Below are 15986 nucleotides of genomic sequence, written 5' to 3'. Positions count from 1 at the left end.
TCACATGAGGGAACAGCACAGCTGCATCTACCTGGGGAATTCAATTGAGAGAAGTGATAAATGGTTCATTCGCTGCAATTAATGATGAGCTCAGAATCTTGCAGTTCAGTATGTTTCTAGGATGCTCTGTTCCTAACCCTGGGCGTAGTTTGCGAAGTAGCGCTACGCGTAGCTACGCGAAGTGCACTTCGCACTATGCGAGCTACGCGTAGCTTCGCAAACTGCGTAGTGCATTGTGCAAGATGCTGTTCGCAACGGATTGCACAGTGCCAGATGCTTGTCCGCACTGTGCAATCAGTGCAAACTGCATCTTGCACAGTGCAAGCGGTCGTTTTCTGCCGCTCGAGTAGATTTCTCCTCGAGCGGCAGCTTTCTCAACGCGGACTGGTAGTTTCTCATCGCGAGCGGTCGCGAGCATACGCGACCACTCGCAATGAGATACCTGACCTCCCCGCGTTGAAAAGCTCGCCGGGAGGTTTATTTTCCATGCTTGATGAGGAAAAAGTCTCGTTGGGATGTCATTTTGCTTGCTCGCCGTCGTCAACTTGACGTTGAGGACCGCGAGAAAGCAAAAAATGACCGCTGCACTACGCTACGCTATGCTACGCGTAGTTGCACTGTGCTACGTATAATTCGCGTAGTGCGAAGTAGCGCATACTTCGCAAATTACGCGAGCATAACATAGTGCTTTGCCCAGGCTTAAACATGATAAAAGAGTTAACGCTAAGAAGTCGGTGACACGGCGTTGGGTGATTAATTAAAATAAAAACATTATTGCCTCGCAAAGATGCATTACAGCACTTTCACACACGCCGTGAAGCTGGTTAAGAAAATGCGCCGAGTTCTTAAAACTTCATATGGTTTGCAAACTAGCGGCCAGATTTACGAAGGGTTTTTGTGTTCGCAAAATGGCTCACTAACAAAATCAGGCCTTTTGCAATAGCAAAAGGGCTTTGTGTCATGTATGAAACCGAAATTTGAATTCAGTACCCATATACAACTGACAAAAGGTGGTAGTGGAACGAAATGTCGCACCTCGAGAAAGTGTACGTATTTAATGGGCACACTAAATGAGAGAAAACATAAAGTACAAAGAACTTGGTACAGTGATGGTGCCACTGAGGGTAATGGCACACCCTACCACCCAAGGTGTGGTTGCACAAAGTAAGAGACCTTTGTGACAAAGTATTCAAAGAAAATGTACCCCGGCACTCAACAGTTACTTCTGGTATCTATTTACGACAGCGTTTAGTCTGCAAAAATTTCTTTTAATACCTTTCAAAGGGTTAGGACAACAGAAAGAAAAGTTGCTCAGTTAAAGACATAGGTGCAGATTTTTCAAGCCCCGTGCGCCACTTTTGCGTCACTTTTAACATGGGAAAAGTGACGCAAAAGTGGCGCAAGGGGCTTGTAAATAGGCCCCATAGTATATACAGTTCCTAATTGTCTGACAATTCAATAATGACTCAGTACATTCATTACAGGTTTCTGTGAATATTGAATGGCCAGACAATTAGGAACTGTATATAATATGCAGGGCAGAGTAACACAAGGCAGCAATTTGCGCTGCCTTGCGTTTCTCCAGATTTACTATGCGACGCAGAGCCATGCATGGTGGAGCTGATTGGGATAGTACATTTCACTTAAGGGCCTCCGTTGTCCTTGCATCACCTTGCTTGACGCAAGGGCAAGGCAAGTCCTTGATAAATCTGGCCCGATGCAGTGCTAAGTCATTTACTGGGCACACAGATCACATTAACAATGATTTCTGTCGCACATTTCGCACAGAGCGCTTTGTAAGGCACAGAGTGTGCACATATAAAGCACTTTATACATTAATGACGATAATAGCAGTGGCTGGATACAAGACTGGCCTTTAAACATGATGAGCACAACAGCACCGATGCATGCTGTTCACGGAGGTGTAGTGTTCTGCCTTTAATGTTATTTTTTAGCCACGTATTACTATAGATGACATCTGAAAATGTTTTGCTTTCCAAAGCAAATGCACATGTACATTTTACTGCACATATCTGTCACTAATATACTGCTAAAATGGACAGGTGGGACTCCAAGCATGTGGGAGAGGGGAGGGCAATGAAGTGAAGTGAAGGGCAAGTGAAGGGGAAGCGAAGGGGAAAGGAAAGAGAAGTGAAGTGAAGGGCAAAGGAAAGGGAGGGGAGGGGAAATGGGGAGGGGATAGTGGATGGGCAAGGGAAACCTAAAGAGAAGAAAGGGGATGAGAAAGGAAAAGGGAAAGAGGAAAGTAAGGGAAGCTAAGGGGAACAAAAAGTGAAGGAAATGGGATGGAAAGTGGATGGAAAAGGAGAGGGGAGATGACAGAAAGGGAAGCAAAAGGAAAGAGGAAGGGAAAGAGGAAGAGAAAGGGAAGGGAAACAGGAAGGGAAGCGGAAAGGTAAGAGAAGAGAAATGAAAAAGGGAATAGGAAGGGAAAGAGAAAGGAACCAAAAAAAGGAAAATATGGGATGGAAAGTAAAGGAAGGGAATGGGAAAAGGGAAGTGAAGCGAAAGGAAGGGAAAATGGAAACCACACAAGAAGGGAGAGAAGGGAATGGAAAGAGGAGAGGTCAGGAGCGAAGGGAACGGAACTGAAACAGGAAAGGAAGGGAAAAGGGAGAGAAGGGAAACAGGACAGGAAGGGATAGGAAAAGGAGAGGGAATTGTAACGGAAGTACACACAAAGATTAGGCAAAGGAAGTGAAGGTTAAGGAAGGGAAATGGGAAGGGATGGGAAAAGGCAAGACAAACGGGAAGGAAATTGAAAATGGAAGGGAAAAGAGATGCGAGATGGGAAGCAAAATGTGAAGGAATGAAGTGAGATGTGATGGTAAGAGAAACAGGAAGGGAAAAAAAAGGGAAACAGAAATGGAAAGGAAATAGGAAGGGAAAAGGGATGAGACACAGGAGGGGAGAGAAGGGAAGGGAAAGGGGAGGGAAGGGAAGGGAAACGGGATAGGTAGGTAAAAGGAGAGGGAAGAAGGGAAGGAGAGTAAAGGAGAGGGGATGGGAGAGGAGGGAAGGGGAGGGGAGGGAAGGAGAAAGGAAGGTAAACAGAAGAGAAAGAAGGAAAGGGAAAAAGGGAATTGGAAAGGAAAGGAAAGGAAAGTGAAAAGGGAAAGGAAATGGGAAGGGGGTAAAGGCAAAATAAATGGGAATGGAAAAGAAAGGGGATGTGGCACAGGCGAGAAATAAAGGGAATGTTATGAGAAGGAGAAGAGAGGGAAGGGAAGGAAAATGGAAGGGGTTGTGGAAGGAAAGGGAGAAGGGAATGGAAACAAGGGAAGTGGAGGGAAGGGAGGGGAGAGGGGTAAAGGGTGAGGGGAAGGGAAGGGAAACAAAAAGAAAAAAGCAATGGGAAGGGAAACAAAAAGGGAAGAGAAATGGGAAGGGGAGGGAAAAGGAGAAGGAATGGAAACACTTTGATGCTATACTATTCAAATCACCACCGGACGTGGCACTGTCTGGGGGCTACAGCCTGCTGGGAGCGCTGGGAGCATTGTATGGCCGTCTAAAAGATGGCCTAAAAGATGGCCGATGTAGCCTAGCAAACCAAGCTACTTGCTTCATATTGATAATATATGATATAATCTTATAATATTAATATAATATGATTGATCCCCCACAGACTATTGTTTTTGGATTTTATCTCTTGCTTTTTGAGGTTTGTGTTTGTTTACCTATTTAATTAATTTGCTCCAATTTTACGATGTAATCTGTTTTGCTACCTAATCTGCTCTCGATTTTAATTCCTCCCTTGTTTATTCTACTCCCTTATTTTATCGTGTTTGTTTACCTATTTAATGTGATTCATATTTGCACTGGAATCTGCTTTTACTATCCTATCTGCGCCTGACTGTATTTCCTCGCTTGTTTTGCCCCCTTGCTTGATTCATCATATCTACCGTGCTTGTTTTTACCTTTTCTAACCTACTGAACATCAGTGATGTAATTTGTTTTTGCTATTGAATCTGCTCCTGATTTTATTTCTCTCTTGCTTAACCCTTCCTCCTTATCTTGCCCCCTATTTTTCGACCCCACACTCTCCCAGCCCCCCCCCCTTTGGCTCCCAATCCTCCTCTCCTCCCCTACCCCATCTCCTTTAACTTCCCTCTCTTCACTCTGCCTCCCTCACACGTTCACCCAACATGCCCCTTCACAGCACTGACCATCACCCTCAGGACCATACCCTCTCTAAACATGGCCCCAACTCCTGGACCATTCTCTACCCCCCAAATCTCTCTAAACACGCAAGGAAAAATTTCAAACATAAACTCCTCATCCACAACCCTGAAACACTCATTGTCGATAAGTACCTCAGCCTCACCTCCCCCATTATTACCAACTACATCTTCTACTCCAAACGCCCTTCCAAATGGAAGAGCATCTTCCTTCAACACCTACCTATCTCTAAATCAACCAAAATACCATATGGATTTAAAATATCCACGCTCCCTCCCCAGCCTTTCTTGGTGTTATTGATATCTCCATCTTCAAAACAGGTAACATCCTCATACAAGCCTCGCCATCCCACCTCTCTATCTTTGAACACCACTTTAGCACTATGTCTCTCCTCCTTAACCACTCAGCGCCTAACACTCCTCCTCTCCAAACGAACAGAACCCCTCAAACCTCTTCCTCCCCCCTACCCCCCACTCTACCTCCACTCTCAACCTCTCACCATCTCCCTCCCTGGACCCCCTATTGATAATGACTACCCCCATCCCCAATTACCTACTTCTCATCCCCCACTTATCTCCCTCGCTCCCCCTAACCCCCTTAACCCTTACTCCTTGGACCCCTCCTCGAATAACGGTAGCCCCAAACTCCTATCACCTACTTTTCATTCCCCTCCCATGACCTGCCCTCCCCCTGTCCCCCAAACCTCCCTCCCCCTGACCCAACCACTCACTCACTCCACCATCTTTTCCCCGCAATCACCTATCACAACTCCTCACCCCCCTACTCCTACCAATCCCGTACACCCTCTGCTCCTCCCCATCCTCTCTACCCTCCCCCCTCAGGCTCTACCAACCCAACCCCCAACCCCTCACCTCAACCCTCAATAAACACCCATCCCCGTCACACCCCTCACCCCAACCCCCAATAATCACACATCCCCATCACCCCAATATATTAGTTTCTCACTCGCTTCATGCCCTTTTATCCTCTCTGACCACATCACCTGAAGATCTATGCCCCCCGTATATCCTAACCCCTCCACTCACACTTAACAGCTCCGCCACCCATCACTCCATACCTACTACCCTATCTCCCCCCTCACACAGCAGGCCTCCATCCACAACTAATCACGATCACTCCCTATCCCCAGACCATTCTCCTCCCACCTCCTACACCCCTTCATTCCTTCCCTGTACCCGGAATACCCCGAGCCCACGCAACATTGTACTCGTCCTACCTACTTTAACTACCGAACCCCTCACTCCTCCCAGCCCATCACCCCTCACCCCACACCATCTACCACATCTCCCCCCTCACACATTAGTCCACCCTCTGCAAATAACACAGACCATGCACTCCCGATACCTCCCCTCTCCTCAATTGCCCAGATCCTACACAACATTGAATGTGACCTATCTAATTTAACCACGGAATTTGACCGACTCAGAAAAGATTTCCTCTTCCACAGCACCAGAACCCTCCCTCACCATAAAACCACCTTCCTCCCTTCCTCAAACATCCCCAATAACAAACACACCCTTTGGAGATCGCTCCCTCTCCGATGCCATAAGCATAGACCTCTCCGCACCTCGAACCATCTCTCCCCGTCCGAGCTCGCCAACCTATGTAACTCCTACCTTCCTAATCTGCCAACCAACAACCCTCCACTCCCCTATGCCCCCATCCCTGTTATCATAGGGACAAATAGAACCCCCTCCTCCCCCGCTTCCCCCAGACCACCACCCCAACGTACGCTGATCCACTCTTGCCCACCTTTCATACCCAACCCCACACCACTGAAGTGCATGCTAGTTAACTGTCGCTCCGCTGTCCTACACGCCACGGAAATCTCGGAAACCATCCTGAGTGAATCCATTGATATTGCATTCCTCACTGAAACCTGGCTAAATGACCACTCAACGAGCATACTTGACCTACTCTCCCTCCCGGGATACTTTATTCTTAGAAAAGACATACCTAACAGAGTTGGAGGAGGGCTAGCCATTATCTTCAAAAAGGAACTTCAGATTTACCTTGTCACTAACCCAGGCTACTCCTCATGCAAATACCTGGAAGCAGAACTGTTAACTCAAAACACCCTCCCGATTCGTCTACACAACATCTATCGCCCCCCGGGACCACCACAACCCTTCATTGAAGACTTATCGGATCTACTGGCGCAATCAGCATTATCCAACTCAAAAAATCTCTTTCTTGGGGATCTTAACCTCCATTGGAATGATACCAATGACCCCACCATCCCCCTCCTCACTACACTTCTTGAAATCAACGAACTCAAACAACTATGCCAATCTCCAACTCACACTAAAGGATCCATAATTGACGTCATTCTGTCCAATGAAGATCTGACCTCCGTTACCAATATCATCCCCATTGACTGGTCCGACCATCACCTTATACTGTTCACCATTGCTACCTCAGCAAACCTCCCCGCCCCTAAAACTACCAGACCTAAGAAATTGACCAGAAACCTAAAAAGCATCCCCCCAGGGGTTCTACAATCGAAACTCCAAGCTCAACTTCTTCTCATTCCCCCCTCACAAAATGCGAATGAACTCACTGAACGATTTAACAATACTGTTACAGATATTCTTGACCAACTGGCCCCGCCTAAACTCAAAAACCTAAGAAACACCCCCTCTAACTCTTGGTTTAATACAGAGATAAATAATGAAAGACGGGCACTTAGTCTGCCGGAAAGAACCTGGAGACACCATCCCTCACCCACCAATCTTGCACTTCTCAGACGTGCTAGATCCACTTACAAAAAACACATCCTCAAGGAAAAGGCATCCTTCTTCCGCACTCAACTTGATCATGCCAAAAACAGACCCAGGGAACTCTTCAATATCATCCGAAACCAAACTTCCACCGCACCTCCAAATATGACAGCCTCATCAGACAGATGTGAAGAAATTGCCCACTTCTTCTCAGAAAAAATTGCCAAAATTGATCAATCCTTCCTTCCCAAACAACTATCCTCCAACTCCCAATCCAATCTTGTCCTCACCTCTAATGCCTACTCCACATCCCCCCTTCCAGATGATACTTTCTCTCCTCTGCCCTCTATCATACCGCTCCCCAGCGAGCCTCCTCACCCACCCATTTCCATACCCCCCACCACTCCACAGGCCTCTCACCTTCCACATCTCCAGTAACCAACTCCCCTAAATCTCAACTTAAGAACAATGCCTCCTTGTTCAACTTTCTGCCCGTCACTGAGCTTGAAGTCCTCTATATAATTGGCAATCTAAAACCGTCCTCCCACACAAAAGACCCAATACCTCCAACCTTGTCCCTGCCCTTAAGCACATCATCACCCCATTCTGGACCAAAATCATCAACACCTCTCTCTCCACGGGCTGTGTCCCCACCTCCCTTCAGCTTGGTCAAATCTCGCCCATTATCAAAAACCCCAATACTGACCCCAATGATCTAAATAATCTTCGTCCCATCACTAACCTCCCCCTTCTCTCAAAGGTACTTGAAAAATGTGTCCTACTACAACTAGACAAACACATAGAAAATTTCAACCTTCTCGACCCCTTTCAATCTGGCTTCAGAAAAGGCTGCAGCACCGAAACGGCAATGCTCAATGTCATAGATGCCATCCATCAATCACTTGACAATGGCGAGACCTGCCTTCTTATACTTCTTGATCTCTCCGCAGCATTCGATACAGTCAATCATTCAGCCCTACTTAATGTGCTTAGGACCCATTTCGGCCTTAATGGCACTGCCTACAAATGGTTCATCTCTTATCTACAACACCGTACTCAGCAAATCAAAATTCAAAACTGTCTCTCTACCCCCACTCCTGTCTCCCTTGGAGTCCCCCAAGGATTTATTCTATCTCCCTCCCTCTTTAACCTCTTTATGGAACCCCCCACCCTCATTCTTAACCAAGCAAGCATAAATTACCACCTCTACGCCGATGACACCCAAATCTATTACAAGATTAAAAATCATGCTGACATCTTACACCTGAACAACACCCTTACCAAGATCCAAACCTGGTTCCATTCCAATCATCTCAAACTCAACCCTAACAAAACCGAAATTATTCTCTTCTCCCCCAAAAATAACCCTCTACCCGTTCAATCTTGGATCTCTGACCTCAATGCACTCAATTGCTCACTCACCCTGTCCAACTCCGTCAAATCTCTTGGCATCACTATCGACAACACCCTAACCCTTAATGTTCACATAAAAAACTCTGCCAAAGGAGCCCTCTTCACTCTCCGTCACCTCAAGAAAATCAAACCAGTCATACCCACCGATGATTTCAAACTCGTAGTTCAGTCTCTTGTTCTGTCATGTATTGATTATGGTAATGCCATCCTTAATGGAATCCCCAAGGTACAACTAGCTCCAATCAAAGAAGTGCTCAACCTTGCTGCCAGGCTCATCACGGACTGCAAACGCTTCGATCATATATCCCCGGCTCTCAAATATCGAAGGCAGATCTGCCTACAAAACCGCCTGAATTACTCATAAAGTCCTCCACTAAAACACTCCGCAGTAGCTCTCAAAGAAACTCCACATTGCGGGCTCCACTCAACCTCTGAGAAGCACCAACACCCTACTCCTAATCCCACCTCTGCATAAAAAGAAAGCCACACAATCTCGCTCCTTCTCTGGCAATGTCCCTATTATCTGGAATGCCCTCCCAAAATACCTGCGCTGTAATCCCTCCTATTCTAGTTTCAAAAAAGACCTCAAAACCCACCTCCTCAATTATTATTGGGGTTCCTAACTTGTGTCCTACTCTTGATCTCTTATCAATCATACTATATTTGTTCAGTAATATATACCCTGTTCTCCTGTTCATCATTTTCCTAATTACTTAATGTATAGCTCCTGCCCCTGTTTATTTATCTTGATTTGTATAATGCTCATGTTGTTTGTACTTATTTTTGTTGCGCTACCTTTCATATGCTTTTATACCCTATGTGCCTTATACTATCCTTATCTTGTAAAGCGCTCTGATACCTCTGGGTCTAGCCAGCGCTATATAAAAAACTTCAAAATAAAAAAATAAAGAAGGAAAGGGGCAGGGAAGTGGGAAGGGAAAAGGGAAGGGAAAACAAAACTAAGGGGAATGATAAGGGAAGAGAAACAGGAAGGAAAGGGGAAGAAATGTGAAGGGGAAAAGTAAGGGAAAGGAAGGGAAAATGGAAGCAACACTCGAGGGGAGAAAAAGGAAGGGGAACAGGAAAGGAAGGGAAAAGCGAGGTTAAGGGATAAAGGGACAAGAAGGGAAAATTGAAGAAAAGGGAATGGAAGGAAAAGGAAGGGATGAGAATGGAAGAGAAGGGAGACAGGAATGAGAGGGAAGGGAAACAGGAAACAGGAAAGGAAGAGAACAGGCAAGGGAAACAGGAAAGGAAGAAAAAAGAGAAGGGAAACAGAGGGGAGAGAAGAGAAGGGAGTTGCAACAAAAAGGTAGACAAGGGAAACAAAAGGGTAGAAAGGGGAGTGAAGTGAACAGAAACGGAAGGGGACAGAAGGGGAGCGAAGAAATGAAAGAGGAGAGAGAAAAAGATTGAAGTTGATAGGAATTTGAGACGTGGAGCTAAAGGGTTGTAAAAGATAGGTAAAGGAAAATAAATAAAATAAAAAGAAGATGCGTGGTAATCAATTGGGTAGTCGGTGGGATTTAAGGGTGAAAGATTGACTATAAGTGGAAGTGATGTGAAGGTGGTAAGACGGTATAGAATGTGATAGAATTGGGTAAAAAAGTGAGCGAAATGAGAAAAATGAATGGCAATACGAGTATTGTAGAAAGTGATGAGGGGATAAGAATAAAGGGAGACACAAGTGAAATAGAAAAGGATATGATGAGAATGGTAAGGTTTCTGGAAGCGAAGTCGTAGATGAGGGACGGGGAGAGAATGAGTAGAAAAGGGTAGGGAAGGGTTAAAGGAGGGGTTGGCACTGAGGAATTCAGAAGGGACTGGGTTATTGAAGGCATAATTAATGAATGGGAAGGAAAGTGAAGGATGGGATGGGAAGGGATGGAAAGTGATGGGTGGGGAGTGGTGGATTTTGGAAAGAATGAATGTAGTATTCTAGTTAAGGAAATTGTATAAGTTGGTGGTGGATAAAAAAGCAAAGTACGGCGAATAGAATGGGATAGGGCTACTGTGGAAATTACAAATGGAGGGGAGAAAGGAAAAGGGCAGAAAGGCAAAAAGAAAAGCTAAAGATTAAGGGAAGTGACAAAATTACACGAGGGAAGGGAAGGTATGGAGTGGGGTAGGTAAGGGGGAGGATAGCTAAAAAAGGAATGGAAAGGGAAGGGTAGGGGTGGAGAATGAAAAAGCTTTGGTGTAAACAGTGGAATATACTATGGGGCTGAGGTAGAGAAGGGCGGGGTATGACTAGGAAAAGAGAGGGTAGGAATGTCGAGGGAGGGAGTTTATACACTGGGCGACTAAATAAGAGTCATTGGTGAGAAAGGAATGAAAGAAGAGATCAGAAGGTACGAATGAGGGCAGTTGAAGACTGAAAAGGGAAATGACTAGGAGGAATGCAATCGAAGGTGTGGCTGGAAAGGAAAGGGGGTGAAGGTTATGCAGGGGAAAGGGAAAAGAGTACGAAGGGCAAGGGGTGTGCATTAACATAAATAAATTAGAAGGACAGAGAAGGGAGGTAGAGGGAGGGTATTCGGAAGGGAAAGGGATGAGAGCATAGGGAGAAGGTGAAGGGAGGGTTAAAAAGGGGAGACGAGATATATGGGGATGTGACGAGAGAAGGAAATAATGGCCAGGAAACGAGGGACTGTTAGGGGAGTGAAGTAAATGAACGGGAATGGAATTGGAAAGAGTAGGGAAGCTGAAGAAAAGTAGTCAAGTAGTGGAGCAGGTAAGGGAGGTCTGGTATGGAAGAAAAGGAAGAGAAAGGGAGGAATGTGTATTCAATGGAGGGGGAGTGAAAAGTAGTGAGGCACGGACAGTGCAGGGAGGGAAACATGAGAGGGCAGGGCATGAATTAGTAGAGAGAAGGGAATGAGAATGGAAGGTGAAGGGAAGTAGTGGAAAAACAAATGGGAAGAGAGAGTGGATGGAAGGCACAGTGAAGGAAGGAGAGGGAAGGGAACAGGTCGGGGAAGGAAGAAGAGGGGGACAAATGAGCAGGTGCCTGAACTTCAAGTGATGGGAGTGGATTGAAAGAACATGAAATCAAGGAAAGGGTGGGGGTGGAAACGGGTTGAAATGGGAGAAAAGGGTGGTGTGGGATTTAAGAGGAATGTGTGGGGAAAGTAGGGAAGGAAAGGGAAAGGAAGGGAAAGGAATGGGGAGATTATAAAAGATGTAGGTGGAGGGGAATGAAGGAAGGGTACAAGAGGGAATAGATTGGTAAAGAGAAGGATTACATTAAAATGGAATGTTTGGGTTGGAGGGGCTGTGAGTTGGAAGAATTGGTGTAAAGAATTACGGATTAAGATTAAGGGGATTTCAAATCAGTTTTCATTTTGCTCTAGAGTTCAGTTTGATTATCAGTTAACTTTGGTTTTCAGTCCAGTTTTCCTTCTGTTCAATCACTCACGGTGTTCCCTTGCCCTCACCCCTGCTCCTTCCTTGTTGGCGCCTGCTCGGTCTTTCCAGTTTGTGGCTTCCCAGTGCCCTCAGCTCCAGGCACCAGTTGTGGTGTTCGCCGCCCGGTGTCCTTGTAACCAATGCACTAGCTCCCCTGTGACCAGGCTTTTATCTCAAGGTGAGGTCATAATGGAAGCCTTTCAACGTGTCATCATACATCACCACGGTGGGTGAAACCACGTTTTCCATGTTCACTAGGGGAGTATGTCAAGGCACGAACATGATTCAATCTCTGACCGAGATCAATCTATTGTTATTAAAACAATACAGCCAGGAATCTAAAAAGAAAGACTCCATATCACGACGTACTTCCCCAACAGCGGTCTCTCGTTTGGCCTGTGCTGCTGTGGAAGCCTCCCCTCTGCATGTACTCGGCCCGCGCTACGTCACATTGCAGGGCTAGTGACATCATAAGAGTTCCATCCCAGGGATTCTGCTTCCGGTGCTGCTGAAACGCAAGGGACGCTTTCAATAGAATCGCTCTCAGTCTTTGTTTAAAAAACGAATATATTAACAAGCTGTCGTCACTGAGCTCCTTTGATTTATTTATAAAATAACTCTCACGTTGCCACATCTATACCGCTGTATCTGAATTGCATTTCCCTCTAGTAACGCCCATTAATCACCTCACTCCTTCCAAGAAGTGAAAACAACAATAGAGCCTAGGTCTTAGGTAGATAACTAGAACATTTCTCCATCTGTGATTATTTAATACAGTGAACAGAAGAGGTGAGTCTTTGAGTCTCGCCCCTGGAGACATGAAGTTTGAACCCTGAGCCATGTGGCCAGCTGCCTCTTGTTCTTTAGGAGATGAGCAGATGCGGCTTCTGTGGTTGTAGCCAGCGCCCCTGGGGACCTTTGTCCTCTTGTAACCTGGGCTCTGGCTGCCCCTTTTTAGCGTGTCTTAGCGATGGAGGATTCCTTCCTCTAGTGCCCCCGCCCCATGTCTACATAAATAAGAGGCAATGAGGCCTCCTTTAAAAGTGTCTGCAGAACCAATGCATGTATATATATATATATATAATCTACTGGCGGTCGCCAGTAGATAGTTATAGTTAGGATCGTGTTTCCATAGGAAATCTCAAAATTCTATTTTGAATAACTTTGGCGCTGGTCAACGAATCCTCGCGAAATTTTCAAAACAAATGGGGCGCTCCGCTCAGCTCCTACTCTGAAAGTCTCGGGGTGATTCGCCAAGCGGGGGCCGAGAAAAAAGGGGGATCCCAAAACGCGTTTTCCCCATGCATTTTTCCATAGGACCTTTAGTCGAAGGTACAGCCCGAACGGCTGAACAGAATTACTTGAAATTTGGCAGAGAGGTAGTCCTCAGGTCAGGGAAGTGCCTTTTGCAGGTCTGTTGTCAATCTGTTCAGTATTTCCTGAGAAAATAGCATTTAAAAGCATATAAATATCTATACGCGCGCACCGTGTGCGCACGTGCGCGCACTGTCCCGTGCGCGAGCGAAATTCTGATTGGTTGTTAGATGTCAGTAAACATTGGAATCGGTTGAAATCAGGAAGTGTCGGCCACCATTTTGTCTCTCGCACTGAAAAGGAAAGGGGGAAAAAAGGTGGAAAACGTGAAAAGGGGGCAGGGAAGAGAGTTCCTGACCCCCTAGCATCTGTCAGGGGGTCACAGAAGGACCCCCAAAAAACATTTGATTTTTTTCAAAAAAAATCGCGGGGTGCGCGCACCGTGCGCCCAAAGCGCATGCACGGTGAAAAACCTTGAAAAATTAAAAATGTAATAAATACATAACTTCGCATTTAAAAAACCGTACAAATTCACTTAAACAACCATAGGTTTCACACACGTTATAGTTAGGAATTAGCATTTAAAAAACCTTGCAAATTCACTTAAAAAACCATAGGTTTCACACAGGTTATAGTTAGGTGGATATTTCACTCGTAAAAAACCAATGAAATTCCCCCGTTATAGTTAGTTCAGATAACTATAACTCACGCGACCGCCACTCTATCACAAGGATGATGTCATCAGTGATGTCATGAGTGATGCCACTGACCATGTCATGAGTGATGTAATATGTGACGTCATGAGCAGTGGATTGAGGGCGTGCGAGTTATAGTTATCTGAACTAACTATAACGGGGGAATTTCATTGGTTTTTTCCGAGTGAAATATCCACCTAACTATAACCTGTGTGAAACCTATGGTTTTTTAAGTGAATATATATATATAATATATATATATATATATATATATATATATATATATATATATATGCTTGCTCCCATGCACCTTTCGAAAACGGATCACTCGCTGGCGGGTGCTGCTCACACGGTGGTGCCCCGTGTAAAATATCTCGCTCCAAGGTTTTCCTCTCTCCCGTCCGGGAAGAAGATAGCAGCACTCACGGGTTAGGTTGGTTACCAGCTTTTATTTAGCGCTTCACAAACGCGTTTCGGGTCTTCCCTTCGTCAGTGTGTTGTGAACCTGGTAACCAACCTAACCCGTGAGTGCTGCTATCTTCTTCCCGGACGGGAGAGAGGAAAACCTTGGAGCGAGATATATATATATATATATATATATATATATATATATATATATATATATATAGAGAGAGAGAGAGAGAGAGAGAGAACACTTTGGAGCCTCTAAAGAAGTGAATTAAAATGTGGAAATGAGTGTTTTTATTTTACGATTAATCCTTGTATTTCACACTCTGATCTTTTTGTTGCTCCGCCGTTCTCTTAAACAACTGGCGTATGGGCCAGCAATGCCATCCAAACTAAAGCCTGCTGCTCACACTAAGGGATCGAGTGCGCACACCTGGATTAAATCATTAAAGGCTTTACTTATAAAGGCACGCAATCTGAAACACAACAGTGGAGCTCATATGTGGAATCAAAAGTTAGTGCCTTTAGAATCAACTTTGAATTACATTCTCTAGAATTTTCTACTTTTATAAGATTCACCATTGTTATGTTTGAGGAAATTCATCATTTATTCAACATAGTCACTTAAATAATAATTCCAAATTGCTAAGAGTTTTTGTAGCCCTGCCACTTCTCGCTGATAATTTTATGCCATCATATATGAACAGCATTGTTTTAGCTCTTCCACCCTCATTCGTATGTATTCCTTTCTTTTAATACACCCCTCTGAATCCATTGTATGCCATTGGGGACATTAGCATAGGTGAGCCACACTTATGGGCCCATGAGCAGAAGTGGTTTTATCTTTTTCTCTCCGATGCTTCTACCTCGGAGAGAAAGGGTCGGCGACCATTATATCTGTCTTGTCGAAACTCAGATGGATGATCTGGAGGCCCAAAATCTTAAATGGAATATTACACTGAGCCAAGGCGGTGACATTTTGCAAGAATCTATTGCTATGGCGGAGAAGATTTTGATTTCTTCTAATTAGAAGGCACAGCATTTTAAAACCATATTTAATCTTTACTATACCCCTGCTAAAATGTTTAAATAAGGCAGGATTAATGATGGTAAATGTTTTTGCTGTGGGGCCATTCAGGCTGACATCCCCCATATGTTTTTATGTGTTCTAAACTAAGACAATTAGTTGGGGGAATGGAGGTTTTTCTGACTGGTATGACTGGTGTAGAAATCATCATTACACCCATAGTGATGTTACTGGGCCTGTCAGATGGGTCTGTGACTAATCGGCTGAGCAGCAAGGCAGGTATTTGATTTTTATGGCAACCGCGGTGGCCCGGCTATACATAGCTTCTGCGTGGTTATAGAAGGAACCCCCCACGTCCTTTGAGATGTCGAGAGTAAGATTTTATGCCATTTGTAATCTCGAGCATAGCCTATATTCTCTTAAAGGGTTAAGTAAACGTAAATTAGGTTTAAGGATCTGGGGGTAAATGTTAGATCACCTGAACTCTTAATGAAATCTGAGCCCTTTTTGCTTTGATTCTTTTTATCTCTCCACCTCAACGATTGTCTTACTCATGTACTGTTTGCATAGGCATGAATTATTGTCATAATGTATCCTCAATGATTTCTTTTTGCTCTAACCGGCGAATAAAAAAATGCTTCCCCCAGACTTTTTGTAAGTTCATTGAGTCCTCAGGGTCCCAGCAGGCCTGAGATGTGATACCTAAATGGACAACTGACAGGCACGGTAAACGGTCTGAACATTAAACTAACATAAAATGTGTATTTTCGAAGTGTTAAT

Source organism: Triturus cristatus, chromosome 1_2, assembly GCF_964204655.1.
Source record: "Triturus cristatus chromosome 1_2, aTriCri1.1, whole genome shotgun sequence".
Lineage (NCBI taxonomy): Eukaryota > Metazoa > Chordata > Amphibia > Caudata > Salamandridae > Triturus > Triturus cristatus.
Note: the sequence above shows the minus strand (reverse complement) of the source record.